Genomic DNA, 19,649 nt, shown 5'->3' on the forward strand with positions numbered 1-19,649 from the left:
AACGGCTAAGCACTAGTGCGTGTAGGTGGAAAAAAAAAAAAAAAGGCTTAAGCTTTAAAACCCAATAACTTTCTAAGTTTCATAGATATAATTGAAAAATTTTCATAAAATAATTAACAGACACTATTCATTCGCATTCAGTCGCTGCTACACCGATTTTATAAATAGTTCCGAAATTATCCATCAAATTAACTTCTCGAAATCGTTCAGGGAGATAAGTTTCCTCCATTGCTGCTACGTCACAAATGCGTTGCTCAACGAAGTAATCGGCTCTTACAGCCGATGACTTCGATGCCTCTTCGCTTACAATCGTGACGTCAAACCGGAAGTTCCGAAAATCGTTCAGTGGCGAATGCGCATTCAACGGAGCCTCCGTTGAGCGTTACTGAACGCAGCCTTTATCTACAGGTACCGTAGAAGATGCCCGGTAGTTTAATATGTATTATCAAGAAGCGATATCTAGTTTACTAGGGAGAAGGTATAAATTCGCCCCCACATTTCTAGCTCGATCTCCAGTCCAAACGTATAGTAGGTCCGGAGTTAATCCCCGCCTCTGAATTACAAGCAGCATCTCATTGGTTCTTGAAAACTCACGTCAGCGCGACGCGAATGACGAAAATTACTCATTTTCCGACTGAGGAGAGGCGAAATAGACCGGCCTCCTTTTACGTCCCCCCTTGTATTTTGAAAGGGGGACTGGGACTATGGCGCGTGAATGCTTAGGCATCTTATACTTTCTCCCTAGTAAACTAGATATCACTTCTTGGTGCTAACTACTCCCTCCTAGGCCTAAATCAAATATTTTTCAATTGCATTATAGGGACTGTTTATTCTTTAGTTGGAATTGTAACTTTTAGAGAAACGTTGGTTGTAACCTCAATTAGGCTTAACTGTTTTGTTGAGCGATAAAGAAACTCCCATAGTTTCTTTATTTTTTTGGTTACAGGTACCTCGTTTAAAAAGAATAATGACTTTTTTCTTTTGACGTAGGAAAGTAAGTAACCGATCTCTTACATCTTTGAGGCTTACATAAATTTACACCATAATTTTTGGGAAATGTATAGTGGTTTGAAATGTTGCAGTAATAATGGATTGGTAACGTTTCTATGAATTTTTGTAATGAAAGACATTACAAACCCCGATGTTTAAAAATACCTTCTGTGGCCTGAGATATTTAAGGTCAAAGTTCACAATGTTAAACGAAAAGGTCTAGTTCGAACTGGATAATTTTTTGTTGACATAATTTGAACGTAAAAAAGTGCCCGAAATCAATTTTCAAACTGATAAACAGTAAATGAAATTGATTGTAAAATACAGCTCATTTTAAATAAAAGAGTACCCTCGTTGATAACATTGAACATCCCAGAGAAATAAAATCATGGACATTGTAATACTAAAGGGGACTAGCAAAAATGTAGGCCTACTGTTACTATATACTCCCATTTTCGAATTGATCAACAAAGATACTACTCAGATTTCCCGTTCCCTATAGGCTATAGGTAGTTTACAGGCTAGGAGGATTCATACCATTTGCAAAAGGAGGCCTGGCTTTAGACTCACCTAGTGAGTCAGCCCTCCTTGTGTAACACGTGAAGCCTGACCTCTGTGCGTAAATGGTATGGATCCTCCTAGGATGTAAACTATGTGTATAACATCCATGAAAAATTATAGCATTTCTAAACCATGAACGTTTTGAACAATTCAAATGATCACCCTTACTTATAAAAAAAAATTGTAAAACTTCCGCTAAGTCACTTTCAATATGAATAAATAAATAAAAACTGTCAACGGTGTCTATCTAATTAGCATAATAAATTTATAATAAATAAACAGTACCTGAAACGGCGAAAAAAACGTCTACATATCTTCTTTATGGGCAACTTCAATCTTTTACCGTTCTTCAACATAGTAACTTAAGTTTAACACTTCATAGAGCCAGACCCTACACCGCTAACTCTCTGCAACACCTTAACAACTGAAAACTAGAATAGCTCTTAAGATCAAAGCGATGAATCAGGGGTTTTCGCTTTGTTAGTTTTCCCTTCGTTATGCAAGAAAACAGACTAATTTAAGCTGTCTAAAGAAAATACCCGGAACCCACTTAACTGGGATCTCTAAGCGATTTCGAATGAGTGGAATTAAATTTCTTTCACATATGTTTCAAATTGGGTAATTTTTTATATTTCATTTTTTAAATTTTTTCTCGTTAGTGTGGGGTAAGTGTGAGTAATATTTTCATCTCCGTCTAGTTTTTTACAAGAATTTTACAGTTTTCAAGGTCAGAGGTCGTTTTTAATGGTAGATAAACCACAAGCTAAAGAGAGTGGATTAAACGGGAGGGTGAAATGGAAAATAAAGTGATTTCTTCATCATTTTTTCTACCGTCTAGTTTTTACTGGATTTTATAATTTTCAAGGTCAGAGGTCGTTTTTTAATCATAGATAAACCACAAACTACAGAAAGAGGATTAAAGTGAGAGTGAAAAGGAAATTTTACTGTTTTTTAACGTTTTTTCTATTAATTATAAGACCAATCTGCATAGTTAGTCAAACGACAAACATCCAGAAAATGTCTCCGAATGATTTTAAAATTCAAATTAGTTACAGATTTCATTGGATAATTAGTAGAAGAATCGATGAAGAGAAAAACAAAAACAAAAAAAAACACTGGATTTTCTTTTTCACCCTGCCTTTAAAGGGCGTTACATACACGTGAAAGTTTCCCTACAACCGGATATTTGGGGTTGACACTAGTTAGTCTTTATGACGTATATTGTTTCAAGTTTTTTAATTTTGTTTATTGGAGGTTTTCAGTTTATTTTTTAATTTAGAATAATATGAGATAATTAAAGTGGAAATTGAACTCTTACAAGGAACTTATGTAATATTAGGATGGTTTTTCCATGGACCATTTTATCTAAAAAGCGTGGTGTTAATATTAGTCCTTAACAATAAATAATACAAATACCATGAAGCAGTTGAAAACTACCTACAATGAATAAGCTAAATACCCAATCATAATGAAGTGGCACCAACGTTATTCTTTCATAGGTATTAGAACCGTTTAATGGCAGGGTGATGCCGACACGCTCAATAAAGATCTCCACCCATTTAAATGAAAACGGAACTATGTTTATAATATAAAATACAAATAATCCCAAGAAAGAAACAAAGAAAGAATTAACGCTACATTCGATCCGATTCATTCATCAAAATCATTAATCAAAATCGATCAATGACTATATTGAAATGAATCACGTGAGTCAGGTACAAGTTAGTAACTAACCCTTAATGGACAACCCCTTTAACCAGAGAAAGAAACCTACTACAAACCAAAAGAAAGAATGAAGCAGATATCAAGAATCGAGGGTCAGGACAATTAAGCCTTTTTCACGGTGTTTCTGATTGTTAAGTCTGGTGGCATAAATTAAGGGGGATGTTTGTTCTTTGGGAAACCAATTGATTTTGAGTCGAAAATGTTCTATAACTTCTATCGCCCTCATTTTGTTTACCACAAGAGACAATGCTGTTTTCGAGTTAATATTTGATTCAGTGTTTTAGGGATGACCCCTTAATTAAAATAGAAATCATTGTCTAAATCAGTTTATTAATTAAATTTAATTAGGGGGTCATCCCTAAAACACTAAAATCAAATCATAACTCGAAAACAACATTGTCCCTTGTGGTAAACAAAATGGAGGCGATAGAAGAATAGATGTTACATTTTCGACTCAAAATCGATTTCCCCCTTAATTTATGGAAGGCAGACTTATCAGAAACTCCCTGTATAGTATCATGTCTCAAAAGATATGATATAAGTATCAAAGGCTTTCTTCTTTATTTCGAATATTTTAAAACGGTTTGATTTTAAATTTAATGATCACGGATAAGTTACAAATGTCCAGCCCCTTTACCAGTGGGTAACTTCTTAAGTTTTCCCGTCGAATAAAAAAAAACTTCCTCAATCCGAAGCAACCTAAAGATCTTGGAAACTATATACAAGAGAGTAGAAAAAATTCCGTTTCCATGGCAACCAATCCATAGGTAAGGATGGAACAAGACCAAGGTGAGAAAAAAGGTAATCCATAGATATTTGACTTAAATGGTTTGCGTTCGAACCCTACGACCTTCCTAGAGCCCCCTCGTCAAGGGATGGAGCGTTTTATAACTATTTCTTCAAGGAGCCCTAAATGAACTAACAAGAGACGTTGTCTATGGTTGATTGATCTCAGGTTAAGGATCTTCCAGAGACAACCTTAGTTGACAGTTAAGTGGACACGGACAAGAAACCTTGTCAGGTTAAGAGCGACAATGTTAGTTGACAGTTAAGGGGAGGGTTTTACTGGTCTACTGCCATTGACCTAAAGCGACAACCTTAGTTGACAGTTAAGGGGGAAGGTTTACTGGTCTACAGCCATTGACCTAAGGCGACAGTCTTAGTTGACAGTTAAGGGAAAGGTATTACCTTACTGGTCTACAGCCATTGACTTAAAGCGACAACCTTGGTTGTGGAAGGTTTCTATCCACTGACAATAGACCTTGTCAACGCGGTAGATTCCATCAGGTTAAAAATATGCTACAGCGACAATCTTAGTTGACAGTTAAAGGGAGGGTTTTACTGGAATAAAACAATTGACCTAAAGTGACAACCTTAGTTGACAATTAAGCGGAAGGTTTTACTGGCCTACAGAAAATAACGTAATGCAACAACCTTAGTTGACAATTAAGTGGAAGGTTACCAGTCACTGACAATAGCCCTTGTCTAAGCGGTAGATTGCATCAGGTTAAAGATAGCGACAACCATAGTTGACAGTAAAAAAGAAGGTTTTACTGAAATACAAAAATTGACATAAAACGACAACCTCAGTTGTCAGTTAAGTGGAATGTTTCCATCCACTGACAATAGACCTTGTCAATACGGATGATTACATCGGGTTAAAAATCCTGCAGCGACAACCTTAGTTGACAATAAAAGTGAAGCTTTAACTGGCCGACAGCCATTTCTTTCAAGTTTCAAAGATGACGAGTTAAATTGGCTTGTATAGCGGTATAGAATTTGGCGTTAGCGTGTCTAACTCGCTAAAGAATCAAAGATAGCAGCTGCTAGACACACGGAAGTAGATATCGGAATTTCAGAAAGGATGAGCTACAGGAAAAACTTTTCACACAATTCCAACAAAATGAATTACGACTTTTTCCGTTATCGGTTTAAAATTTATTAAACTAGATGGCATTATCCCATGATAGGTTTTAAACGTCCAGAAAAGTAGTCCTAAAAATTGATTTTCACGCATCATTTTAGCAAACTGTAAAAGTCGTTTTAGAATGCGGTTAGGCTTAGTAAAATGGGATTTGTTTTCAAACCGAATGAGATATGAACCTATGAAACTTGAATATGTTAAGCAAAGGCTTATTTTTAAGCCTAATGTAAATATGGGTGTCAAAAATAACGAGAACCAGAAATAGAATTAAAAGGAAGTTTTAGGCCTAAATGAAAATATTATGCAAAATAAATTAAGGAAATGGGTCTCTTAATACACCTCGTATTTTATTACCTTCGTTATTATTATCAGGGATAGATTTAATTTTAGAAGTAGGAATGGAGAACAGAGCCAAAGTCCCAGACCCCCTTCCGCGGGATGGAGGGGTATGAAACAAGAGGCGGGAGGATCATAGAGGCAGAGGTAAAAAGGAATTACGTATTTTTCGCCGTCCCCGTCAGCAACGTCATCAAAACGTAGTTTAAGTGAGCAGCCAATAAGATAATTTAAACTTTTCGTTACGTGTTGGAGGGAGGGGCTCTATACTGGGTGGTCTATGAGTCGGAATAACTGAAGTAAATACTAATTAGCCGTTCTCCATTCCTACATCTAAAATTAAATCTATCCTTGCTAATTTTTAAAGTGGATATGTGTCCATAGCCACTGCCTTATTTCTCAGCCTGGATCGCCATTTTCAAGGGGGGCTGTATTATCGTCTGCTTGTTAAGACCCAAAAAACGTCAGACCGTCGTCAACAAAGAATGTTTCTTTAGACATTATTATCATAAGGTGTGAAATAATCCAAAGATATTTGATGGGTACTAATACGCCTTGGGCTTTGATATCTTTCCAAGTACAAAAACTGAAAGGTCGTTATGAAAGAAAGTTCTATATAAATTTGCATTTTTTTTGCAAACGTCATCATATGCCCTTAGGGATAAATTGATACCGGTAGTACTCCCAATCTCATGGAACAGAAATTTGTTCCACTCGGAATGAGCAATAAGAACGATGCTATAGTTTATTGGCAAAATATTGCATAGTGATATAAGGAACATACAGCTACTAGGAATTATTGCGCCACCCATATATATAACGTGTTAATTTATATGCGGGTTTTGTGGGTATACCGGGCTTGAGAACTTACAATCCCCGTCACGCCTCTTAATTTTGCATGACGTCTTTCTAACTGTTGTTTCATTGGTTGGTTGCAACACGAGTTCCTAGGCGAGTAAGGTGCAACGAGTACCGAGATTTATAATTCACCAGGTAAAATTCGTCATACATAATGATAAGTCTTCCCACAAATTCGAGTAGATACGTCGAGGAAATTGATAGTACACAATGATTCCTAGTAGCCGTATGTATTCCTGGTTTTGATATGTTTAATATTGTTGCATACTCCGCATGTTCTTTATTCTTATTCCGGAACGGAAGCTCAAAGGGAAGTTAAAATAAATCCGTATTCCCGTCTTTAACGTTAACATGTTTAATTTAAATCGAATGACGTTTTGATAACTTAAATTTATTTTATTTAATCAAAGAATTGTTTAGATCTAATCCTTAATTAAGGGGACATCTTTAACGAATTTAAAATCGGGTGTTTTAATTGTATTTATTTAAAATCAATTTAGATCTTTATTGGCATTATGTCGAAGAGTTTGATTATTTTGTAGAGATGGGCCGATACCGATCCCATATCGGTATCGGTACCGATATTTGACTTTAACCGATATATCGGTATCGGTTAAAAATAAACCGATATTTCTACCCGATATTTTTAAAGAAAAATATCGGTTCATTGTTAACTGATACCGATAAATCGGTTAAAGTCAATTATCGGTACCAATACCGATATGGGATCGGTATCGGCCCATCTCTACAACCTATATTATAGCATCTATTTTCTTATTGATATCGGTTAATATATCGGTATCGGTTTAATATCGGTTTATTCGAAGGATGGGGTAAAATATCGGTATCGGTACGTATCGGTTTCCCAAGTATCGAATGATATCTGTTAATATATCGGTATCGGTTTAATATCGGTTTATTCGAAGGATGGGGTAAAATATCGGTATCGGTACGTATCGGTTTCCCAAGTATCGAATGATATCGGTATCGGTTAAAACTGGTATCGACCCATCTCTATTATTTTGTATGTTTCCGCTTTGTTGGTATTTGAAGATGAATCAATTGTTGTCAATTAAATTTATCGATATGTTTCAGTATCCCTTTAGAATTGGAAAAGGTATATAAAACTTGCAGCTGCTAAAGGGGTTCTGATATGAAAGTTGAGGGGTTGCTTAATTAGTTCGGAAAACCATGGCCATCTACGGATAAAGTTCCTGAGAATTTCAGGGGCCATTTTGGCAAAAAGAAATACGAGAAAGTAATTAGCAACTCGAGGAGGTTAATGAAAGCCCTAATTAGTAGTATCAAGAAGCGATATCTAGTTTCTTAGGGAGAAGGTATAAATTCGCCCCCACATTTCTAGCTCGATCTCCAGTCCAAACGTATAGTAGGTCCGGAGTTAATCCCCGCCTCTAAATTACAACCAGCAGCATCTCATTGGTTCTTTTAAACTCACGACAGCGCGACGCGAATGACGAAAATTACAGTCATATTTTCCGACTGAGGAGAGGCGAAATAGCCCGGCCTCCTTTTACGTCCCCCCCCCTTGTATTTTGAAAAGGGGGACTGGCCCGGGACTATGGCGCGCGAATACTTTGGGATCTTACACCTTCTCCCTAGTAAACTAGATATCGCTTCTTGGTTGTATTTTCATAGTATATTCTTTTAGGAAATGGTGGCCCATGGAACCCTCAGTACTTACCAATATAAGAGTAATGCAAGATCAGCTCTTACTTATTATTAAAAGACTTAAGAGGAAACCCTTTTAATCGCCTGTCTTGTTTAAAGCAAAAACCAATTATCTTTGTAATTCACACAAAAGCACGTTTACGATATTTTTGAAAAAAATAAAATCAGCCTGGATGTTTTGAAGGGGATTGTCATAAGGGTTTGGTTTGGCAGATTAATCTTTTCCTGGCTAAAAACCTGTCTCGAAGGGATCAAATCTAATTACAGAGATGCTACCAAAAGGGGTCGGATACTTAACCTTCAACACAAATATTGCTGATTGGAATTTCTTATATAATTGCAAGCGTGTTTATTTCATATTGGGATTTTAAATAATTAAATACGCAGTTTTCTTTTACTTAATGTCCGACCCCTCAGATGCCTACTTCCAAAAGACCCAACACGAAAATTTAAACACGAAAACTCTCAAACTATGTGTACATAATAGATTCATTAAGGGGGGTTAAGATTTAGGAATATATTTATTTCGTTAAATTAAAATATGTTGTTTCATCAATCTTAATTAATTTGATGGATACGTTTAAGAGAAACATTTAATTAATTTTAATTAATGTTAAACTAATTCATACTAATTTCAATTGGTCGTGGGAAAGGGGGCAATATAGGGAAAACCAGGAATACATACAGTTAATTGGAATTACTGTGTCCCCATGTTAATTTCTATGCGGGGTTTTGTGGGCGGGGCTTGAGAACTTACTATCCGTCTGACCTTTTTCTAACTGTAATTTCACTGGTTGGTAGCAACGCGAGGTCAGGTGCTAACTCGTCATATTTAATGATTAGTCATGCTCTTCCCACAAAAGTTGACCGTGCAATTTCACACTTATGGCGTCTTCTAGTCTGAATTTAACTACGTATTATACTTTACAGGTAATAATATACTTCTACTCACATTCAAAATATAGGTATATTTCTTGAAATACCTATTAATAACATCTCCTTGACAATAGCACTCTCTGGAGCTCGTAAAAACCATGCAGCGAAACGTTTTCTTAAAATAAAAATGACAAAGAAACTAAAACTAGCCATGCATTTGGCAATATAAAAAATTGTATTTTTCGCTTAGAGGTTAAATATAAGTTCAAAGAACTGAACCGAGAGGAACACCGTTAAGAGATAAAAGAAGCCATCCATACTACATACAAGGCAAACAGAAAAACTTAGTATTTTGGCGGGAAAGTTTGGCGGGAAATAAAAAGAGAAGCTTCATTTAGAGGGGGTTAACTTCGTTTCTCCATTTCTTAGGAAGGACCAAGTTGATCCCAGTACGAGTATTCCATACATCCAAAATACATAACCCATACTAAACAAGCTTTGATTGTACTGTATTTATCTTTTTTAGTTCAAAGTCGTTTTCACTTCAATAATGTAAGTCCCATTGGGAGAATTCTACAAATATTATCTAAGGCTATTTGTTTTTGGTTTAGAGATGTCATAAAGGGTCAAAAGGCTAAAAACACTGTGGAATATTGGAAGTGAGATGAAATTTACTTAGTTTCCCGCCATTTTCTAAGGCAAGCGCGCGCGCGGGAAAATAAGAAATCCCCCGAAGCTAAACGTTGATGCCACGAGAATAGACGTCAATATTTTTCGCGCCAAAATTTTATAACAATTTGTACCGTATACTAAAGTTTATTATTAAACTTTCAACAAGTTTAAAAGGCAGTCTGTATTATTTAGGTCTGTCTCAAGCCTAAGGTTAAAAACTTTAATAAAAGGGGGTTGTTGAACTTGTGATGTATTTGGTTATTTGAAGCTGATGGTTGGTTTTTCCAAACTTCAGAAGATTTTTACAGAAATGTTTTGTTACATTTTCAAACTGACAACCGCCGTAAATATCAAGCAATTCAAATGAATTTTAGTAAACTTATTTGTAATAGTTTAGAGCAGGGCTATGTAGATTTTGGTTTAATTCGGCCGCCATTTTGGAAAATGGCGACCATAAATGTACCCAAAAGTATCTACAGGGATAATTCTTGTAAAAATCAATGGATTCCAATGAAATTTTGTGCACTGTTTTATTGTATTCAATAGTAGATCTATATAGAATTTGGATGAAATCGGCAGCCATCTTGGAGAATGGCGACCATAAATGTACCCAAGCTTTCTACAGCGATAATTGTTGTAAAAATCAACCGATTGAAAAGAAATTTTGTGTACCTGTTCATTGTACTCTACAAAAGAGCTCTAAAAAATTTCATTTAAATCAGAGACCATATCTTGATAAATGGCGCATTGAACTTAGCCCCCACCAATATTACTAAAAAATTCCTATAGTAGATTCCATTCTTAGATAGAATAAATATTCCCAAAGGAAACATGGTTTCTTTGTTAAACCAATAATCCATTCAAGGCATGCATCCACCTGCAATTGCGATCAATGAAATAACTGCCCATTGACGTCACTTCCTCAATAGCGGTTTTGAATTATTTTTTAGCCAAAGAACTTCCGTGTTATTCTCCTCATCTCTTTACGTAATGGCAAGGCTTACTTTATTACCCAATGGTTCCATATACAGGGTGGAACAGATCAGACATAACAAACATTTAGTGTCATCCTTCTTCAATTATCTCCTTCTGATTATAGGTATATTTAGATTTCTACACAATCTCGCCTATATGCTCCCATATTTCTCGAGCAGTACAACGACTCACAACACGTGCTCGTTTGATCTGGTCCATACTGCATAAGTCAAGCTGTAGGCATTAGAAGAGAGCATTTACCGAAGGTATGGGATCGTAAAAATTGTTGCCCAAATCACATCCGACTTGTTGTAAGTGCGAGGGTGCACAGAATATCGGTAAACTAAACCGCATCAACCTTTGGAGAATGTACAAGGAAGAAAGAAAAGTTGCATGCCTTATACGCATTCGGCATATTAAACTAAACCCACTATTCTTATCCGCATTCTTTTACCTTTGAGAGATTCAGGAAGGGATATTTTGTTATCGAATGTTTTGGTAATTTTCTCCATGTGTACTATAGCTCAAAGAGAGTGGGCACGCCTGGCGTTGTTGTAGACATATTTTCATGCATTTAGGCTTAGAGAGATGAAATACGAATGGAGTATAAGCCAAGGCTTAAACTGAAACTAAACTCAGGAAAATTTATTATTATAAGCCATCGGGAATTGGGTTCAGGTGTTCTTAAGCCTACTTTGGTCTATTTCGTCGAATGTTTCTTTGTTTTTATCTACTTTCGAAACGTTATAAAATTCTATATATTAAAATTGTTTCAAGTAAATGATAGGCCATTTTTATACTTTATAAATAATTGCTAAGTTAATTAGTATCCTCTGTTATTACCATAAATGAAAACGCAGGAAATTAGGTTATTGAGTTGGATCTATTGTTAATTTTCCAAATTTTAAATGAAACGGTTAAGCCTACTTTTCAAAAATTAAATGACAACAATGTTAAGCCTACTTTTCAAATATTAAATGAAAGTTCAGTGCTAAGCTAACTTTTCAAATATTAAATGAAAGTGCAGTGCTTAGCCTACTTTTCAAATATTAAATGAAATTTCAGTGTTAAGCCTACTTTTCAAATATTAAATGAAAACGCAGTGCTGAGTCTATTTTTCAAATATGCAATGACAACAATGCTAAGCCTACTTTTTAAATATGCAATGACAACAATGCTAAGCCTACTTTTTAAATATGCAATGACAACAATGCTAAGCCTACTTTTTAAATATGCAATGACAACAATGCTAAGCCTACTTTTTAAATATGCAATGACAACAATGCTAAGCCTACTTTTTAAATATGCAATGACAACAATGCTAAGCCTACTTTTTAAATATGCAATGACAACAATGCTAAGCCTACTTTTTAAATATGCAATGACAACAATGCTAAGCCTACTTTTTAAATATGCAATGACAACAATGCTAAGCCTACTTTTTAAATATGCAATGACAACAATGCTAAGCCTACTTTTTAAATATGCAATGACAACAATGCTAAGCCTACTTTTTAAATATGCAATGACAACAATGCTAAGCCTACTTTTTAAATATGCAATGACAACAATGCTAAGCCTACTTTTTAAATATGCAATGACAACAATGCTAAGCCTACTTTTTAAATATGCAATGACAACAATGCTAAGCCTACTTTTTAAATATGCAATGACAACAATGCTAAGCCTACTTTTTAAATATGCAATGACAACAATGCTAAGCCTACTTTTCAAATATTAAATTTTACCCTAAAGCGACTAATAATTCTGAAAGGAATGTCAAAGCCAACAGTAGTATAAAAAACATCAAAATATTACATTTTATCTTCATTTTGAATGTTAAGACTAAATCATTGGTCTGCCTTCACTTCCATTTTTTTTTCTGACACATCAAAATCGAAAATAAGAAATTCCTATTTTGAAACGTTTTTCCCATTTCCCGTGGGAAATAAAAATCAATTTCCAACTTAAACTTTCTTGTTTCTCAAAATAGCCCAATGGGAAATTTTACAAACACGTTATCTAAACTTCTTCTTTTCCTACACGGTTAGTGAACTACTTTCTACTCACTTTTCGGCTCTTTTCTCGTAAATCTAAGTATAAACTGATGGAAACTTAAAGAGCTTGGAATAGTTACTTATCCGATACATCCCAAAAGGAACTCTAGATCTCATTTTCTCCCAAGACAAGTATGTACTTTACCAAGGCCTAACTCACAAATTGCTGGCCCTCAAACCCTATTAAGCCTTGGTTAAAATCAGACGTCTGTTGACTAAAGTGAGTGATGAATTTAAGTACCTAGGTATACAGGGTGTTTCTGATAAGTCTGGTGATGGCATAAATTTAGGGGGGATGTTTGATCTTTGGGAAACCAATCGATTTTGAGTCGAAAATGTTCAATACTTCTATCACCTCCATTTTTTTTGCCACAAGGGGCACTGTTTTCGAGTTATGATTTGACTCAGTGTTTTAGGGATGACCCCTTAATTAAATTAGAAAGCATTGTTTAAATCAGTTTCTTAATTAAATTTAATTAAGGGGTCATCCGTAAAATAGTCTTTACAATATTAACTCGAAAACAGTGTCCCTTGTGGCCAACAAAATGGAGGCGATAGAAGTATAGAACATTTTCGACTCAAAATAGATTTCCCAAAGAACAAAGATCCCCCTTAATTTATGCCATCACCAGACTTATCAGAAACACGCTGTATATTTTATTTTTGCACTTCAAATTATGGGTTTTTTCCAGGAACTTTATAAATATATAGGCCCTACATGAGCTCGATTTTTAATTAAGAAAAGTGGGACTTTCTACATAACACCTTAGCAACTTTGAGAGCAATTACAGAAACGCGACAATTTCGTTACAAGTACATTAGTACAGCAAAGTTAGAAATAAGTTCTCGATACGATCGTAACAATGTTATCAGAGACTACAATTCCCTCCAATTAAATATTTAATCCAACCCTTTTTTTTTTCAACGGATTTTCGTAGACGATCGTAAATTTCGCTTTAAGTAAATATCCCTTGGTAATTTGCAGACTCTGAATTAAGTCTAAATGAATTAAAACGTACTTGATATATTTTAAAAACCTACTATTTTAAAACGTTGAAGCGTACTAATAAATACTTAATTATCTTTTCTAGGTTTTTAATAATTTATTATAGCTGCTTTTAGAGACTAAGTTTTGTCTAAACTTCAAAGGATGGTAAATTTTAATCTTTTTTATGGCCCGGTCTACATTTACTTTTGAGAAGATAAAGACAACGGTAATTTACAAAAGATAATTAACTTTTAAATTAAATTTTTTAGCCCGAAGATTGTTTGCTAAATCTAAAGCTCCAATTTAACTTTATGGAAAAATAAATTTAATTTAAAAAGTTTAATATTATATATTTTTACCGTTATTTACACTGTAGACTAAAGGCCTTTTCAGACGATAAAACATTTGACTCAACTAGATGGCTCAAAAATTTGAATCAGCAAAAATTGGTCAGTGATCAATTGATAATTTGGTGATTCAACTGGACCAACTTCTGTTCACACTACACAGCTAGTTTACTCAACTCAAGTTGACTCATCTAAATGAGTCAAAAAGTTATATCGTCTGAAGGGGCCTTAATTAAGTCTGTTTCTGTTTTTCTGTTATTTGATCTTCAACCTCTTTAATTATATTAACTAAGATATCGAGAGGGGCCATTCACTTAGCGAAATCGGTGTAAAAATTGTACCTTTGACTGCAATACGCGTAAGTCCCCTTCTTTGACAGTGCTAAAATCATTACGTGTAGTCCATAATCGGTTTTGAAGTGATTACCCCCTCGAAAAATATCTATACTTTGTTTTTCACTGTTTAGTGTTTACTATTTTGAACTAGCACTAAAACATTATAAATTATAAAATCAAAGCTCCAAATATAACTTTGATGTACAATACTTGACGTCACGTGCTATCAAAATAATTTGAAATTATTCATATCGTTTTTCTATATATATATATATATATATATATATATATATAAAGAAACATTTTTTCGGTATAAAACTTTACCTATTCCTAAACCCCAGATCTATTTCGTGTGTTTATGGTCTCATCAATTCATCAATTTTGCACACAAATCCTTCTCAAAATATCTCGGACAGGTACGACATAACTTGACACTAGTACCAAAGCTACGCTAATGTATAGCTAACTTCGTAAGAAATATATTATAACAACTTCGACACTAGAGACAATCTTTGCAACATGTTATGTCAAACTTTCACGTTTTTCCATTCGCTCAAAATTGCTTGTACCAAATCCGTTTTTCCGGTTGGAAAAAAAGGGGTCGAATACTAATGCTTTTCAATTTTTTCTTGTTTTCCAGGTTTGTTTGTACAGATATAGATTTAATTTTAGAAGTAGGAATGGAGTATAACGGTTAGTATTTACTTCAGTTATTCCGACTCATAGACCACCCAGTATAGAGCCCCTCCCTCCAACACGTAACAAATAGTTTAAATTATCTTATTGGCTGCTCACTTAAACAACGTTTTGATGACGTTGCTGACGGGGACGGCGAAAACTACGTAATTCCTTTTTACCTCTGTCGCTATGACCCGTCTCTTCTTTCATACCCCCCCCCCGTCCCGTGGAAGGGGGTCCGGGACTTTGACGCGCGCCCAGACTACTCTGTTCTCCATTCCTACTTCTAAAATTAAATCTATTCCTGGTCATATATAATGATTAGTCTACCAAAAAAGCTGCCTTGATACGTTGAGTGAAAATAGAACGTACACAATGATTCCTAGTAGCTGCATGCATTCCTGCTTGTACTTTAATAAATTGGCGAGTATCCGACTACTCGAAATAGAAAGCAATTTCTCTATAGGTGTCTATACATCCGAGTACATAGTACTGGTCGCGTATGGTCTAAACGTTAAAGAACAGGATTTTTGTCTTTATACCTACTGCTATATTTCACGGAAGGTATCACGGTATATATACAGGGTGTTTCTGATAAGTGTGCCTTCCATAAATTAAGGGGGATGTTTGTTCTTTGGGAAATCGATTTTGAGTCGAAAATGTTCTAAACTTCAATCTATATCCATTTTGCCACAAGGGACACTCTGTTTTCGAGTTAAGATTGTAAATTAAATTAAGAAACTGATTTAGACAATTAATTCTAATTAATTTAACTAAGGGGTCATCCCTAAAACACTGAGTCAAATCATAACTCGAAAACAGTGTTGCTTGTGGTAAACAAAATGGAGATAGAAGTTACTTATATTTTCGACTCAAAATCGATTTCCCAAAGAACACAGTCTCCCTTAATTTATGGAAGGCAGACTTATCAGAAACACCCTGTATTTAGGCTATATTGAAGGAGCTATATTTCGATATCGAGCTAGACGTAGAAATTGAGAGAAAAGTTTTGATTCCTTCAAGAATTTCATAGCCAAACCCGATGGAGAGAAGAAATTCTAGACGTATGTATTTTCACAATTTTTCCGTTATTTTTTTTGTTATTTCTTTGAAGGTAGAAGGTTTTCTTTTTCTTGTTGCAGGTAAAGGTTTTTTGAGCTTAAGAGGGGTCCAGTATAAAGGTTAAGTTTATCACATGTCTTAACCCCAATGTTTGGTATGTAGATTTGTATTGATTTAGTGCTAAATTAACTCGTTTAATTAGAATTGCATTGATTTTTAACAATTGTTTTGGTTAAATATTGGCAAACTCAGGTATGCCAAGCGGCTAATCCGTCTAGAGTTGTTAAATAATTACTAAATGGAATATTTAACAATACTATTTTAATGAGTTTTTCCTGGTATCAATGTAATGTCGTGGCTTTGGTATAATTTTGTATAATTTCGTATAATTCTGTATAATTTTGTATAATATTGTATAATTTCTTATAATTCTGTGTAATTTTATATAATATTGTATAATTTCTTACAATTCTGTATAATTTTGAATAAATCTGTGTAATTTTGTATAATTTTCATTTGTGTGTATAATCCAGTGAGTTGTGAAATAACTTTTATTATGCACAATAAACTTCTCTTTCACTAATTCTTAATTTTAAATTTAATAAACAAATTGAATTGAATTGAACTGTTGTCAGGTAATTCTAAAGCGATTAATATAAACTTGACTAACATTATTAGATTGAATTTATAAAAATTAAAAATAATTAAAAAAAAAACTTTTTAAGAAAACTTTCTTCCCAACATGTTGTTTTTGTCTAGGATAGGTTTAAGGGGAAAGCCGACATTTAGGCGAAACCAACCCCATATATTTCGTACGAGCCCCTGTAAAAATGTTGTTGCTGCCGAACACCAAAGTTACGGGTGAAGCTAACCTCCAGGGGAAACTTCTGTTTTTGATTTTATATAAAATGTAAAACTTGTATGTATAAATTTCAAAAGATGGTACTCGTTTTTTTATTTTTCACTTACGAAATGGAAATATTTCAAATACTTTAGGATCAGTCCCAGACTCTCATTTCTTACCTAAACCTGGCCAACCAAAACTTACTTTATATATTTAAATTTTGGGAAAGAGCTGACGACCCCACCTTGGTCGGTAAACATTCTAGGAAAAGCACTTTGAAAGAAGTGTTTAATATTTGGTGGTCCATGAAACTGCGGATATCCACTATCCATCCATAACCCTCTAGACTTACGCTTCCGTTATGGACGTACTCAAGAACTTGAAGTTGATCAATTCTCCTTTTTTAAATACCTTTCAGGTGAGTTATATGGCAAAAGCAAATAAAACGAACTGAAAGTGGGCAAGGCCTGAACTGATGTGGATTGCATGCGCAATAATTCTCGATTTCTTTCTCTAATTTTTGGAAAATCTTTACACACTATCGTAAGAGCTTTCAAATTCACTAACTGTTCTAGGAAAATTATTCACGCTAGTTTTAAAATTCACTGACATCATCTAAAATTATATAAACTTTCATGGCTTTCCAGGAATACCGGAAATTCCACGAAAATTCCACGAAAATTCCACGAGATTTTACACGAATACCGGAAATTCCATGAACTTTCTATGAGAATTTACACGAATACCGGAAATTCAAGGAAAAGTTACACCTTATTACCCAATTCCTTGAAAACTACAGAATATTTTACACCACATTTAAAAATTCCTTGAAAATTACAGAATATTTCACACCACATTTCCAAATTAAATGGGAAATTACAAAACATTTTAAACAATACTTCCAAATTCCATGAAAATTACAGGACATTTTACATCCTAAATCAGTTTCCAAATTTCTGATAACACTTATACACCAATTTCCAAAACTCCAAGAAATTCCCTTTAATGTTTGGCACCAATTTCAAATATTAAAAATAATCAACTAACCCGAGATTGAACTCATTTTCCAAGCCGTATAATTTGTTCCTAATAAGCTAGCCTAGAGACGAAAATCATAAGAATTGTGAAATCTCGTGAGTAAAGTTCGAGACCCTATTAAATCTACATTTTAAATCGCTCACAGTTGATGACCTGCGTAGAAACCGAGGAGCTACTCACTCAGTATCATTGGCGGAGATAAAGAGTAAGTTCCAGTACAGTAATCCGAGAGTGATTAGCTCCTCGCGAATAAGTGACAGATGAGATTACGGAGCGTCTAAGGGCAATGATTGGTTCCGACGGAGTTAGCTAACACCTCGGCCATTGCCATGAAGGAAAGCGTTCATTGGAAATGAGGTACAATTTTCACGGCTTATCAAAACATTAAATATTTATAGACTGATTATCTAGAGACAGACTCGTCTCGTCTGGACCTCAGGTTCTCCACGGCTTTACGATACCTAAAATAGGCCATACTGAAATATAACCGAACTGAACGTTGCGTCCAAATATAATGTGCACTAACTTTGAACTTTCCTTATCTAAATATATAACATACGAATAGGGACTCCAATAGTGTTTTAAATGGAGGATGTCGGATTCAGTTCATTTGTGTCTAGTCGTTGTAAATATCTTAATTCAACGTCAAACCTAATCCAAGCCTCCCAGACCATTTATAGGTGAAATTTCAAGGTGAAAGGTCAAGGGTTAACTGGATCTGTTGATCCACGTTGTTTAAAGCAAATAACATTTTTTCATGGAAACCGTTTTACCTTATGTCGTCTGCTACTTTAATTCAACGCTAAGCCTAATATTAAACTTCCTAGACCAGTTGTCTAATCTTCTAGGTGAAATTCCATAAGGTCAAGGGTTAAATGGACCTTTTGTTCCACGTTGTTAAAAGCAAATAAGATTTTTCATGGAACCCGTTTTACTTTACGTCGTCTGCTACTTTAATTCAACGCTAAGCCTAATATTAAACTTAGTAGACCAGTTGTCTAATCTTATAGGTGAAATTTCATAAGGTCAAGGGTTCTACGTTGTTAAAAGCAAATAAGATTTTTCGTGAAAACCGTTTAAAATTATGTCGTCTGCAATTTTAATTGAACGTTAAACCTAAACCTATAACTTTCCTAGACCAGTTGCCTAATTTAATAGGTAATATTTCTAAAGGTCAAGGTTCAATTTACCATTTTTGTTTCACCCCTAACGTCGACTGCTACCTTATTACAATGTTAAGCCTAATTTTAACCTGAATAAATACATTTATAAGCCAAAATCCTGTAGGCACGATACTTGCAGGTCAAGGGTCAACTGGGTTTATTTGAAGGAAAACGAAACTGTAAATCCAATAAGAAACCTTAAGTGCCTTTATTTTGGTCTTCCACAACCCCCATAACAAAATCCAATGCTATAATTTTCCGCCTATAATTCTATAGTATTAAACTATTGGCCGTTAAAACATCCGTTATTTTCTCAAGGCAATTATTGAAGCGAAATTAGGGATTTCAAAAACCCCACCAGTGTCCCCAAGGGATACGCCAGTTATAGCGAAAGTAACGTTATGAAAATAAGTATGCCGTGTTACACTGATTTTACGAATGTTTCAGAACAAACTCACTCTTTGAGGACTATTTAATAAATACATATACAGGGTGTTCCTGATAAGTGTGCCATAAATTACGAAACACCCT

At 34.7% G+C, this 19,649-nt stretch overlaps 1 protein-coding gene and 1 long non-coding RNA gene across 3 annotated transcripts in view; one reads left to right on the forward strand and one right to left on the reverse strand.

The window, feature by feature from the left end:
* The window catches only part of unc-13-4A (BAI1 associated protein 3), a 171,291-nt gene that overhangs the window by 85,538 nt on the left and 66,104 nt on the right, over positions 1-19,649 (reverse strand). The gene's annotated exons all lie outside the window — the stretch shown is intronic.
* LOC149679786 (uncharacterized) lies at positions 7,211-9,803 on the forward strand. The gene is made up of 3 exons (XR_016365934.1): positions 7,211-9,408; positions 9,486-9,511; positions 9,571-9,803. It is a non-coding gene; the product is annotated as an uncharacterized LOC149679786 (long non-coding RNA).

The sequence above is a fragment of the Phalangium opilio genome, unplaced genomic scaffold (assembly GCF_054372755.1).
Source record: "Phalangium opilio isolate 3A_F unplaced genomic scaffold, DU_Popi_V2 ptg000041l_1, whole genome shotgun sequence".
Taxonomy (NCBI): domain Eukaryota; kingdom Metazoa; phylum Arthropoda; class Arachnida; order Opiliones; family Phalangiidae; genus Phalangium; species Phalangium opilio.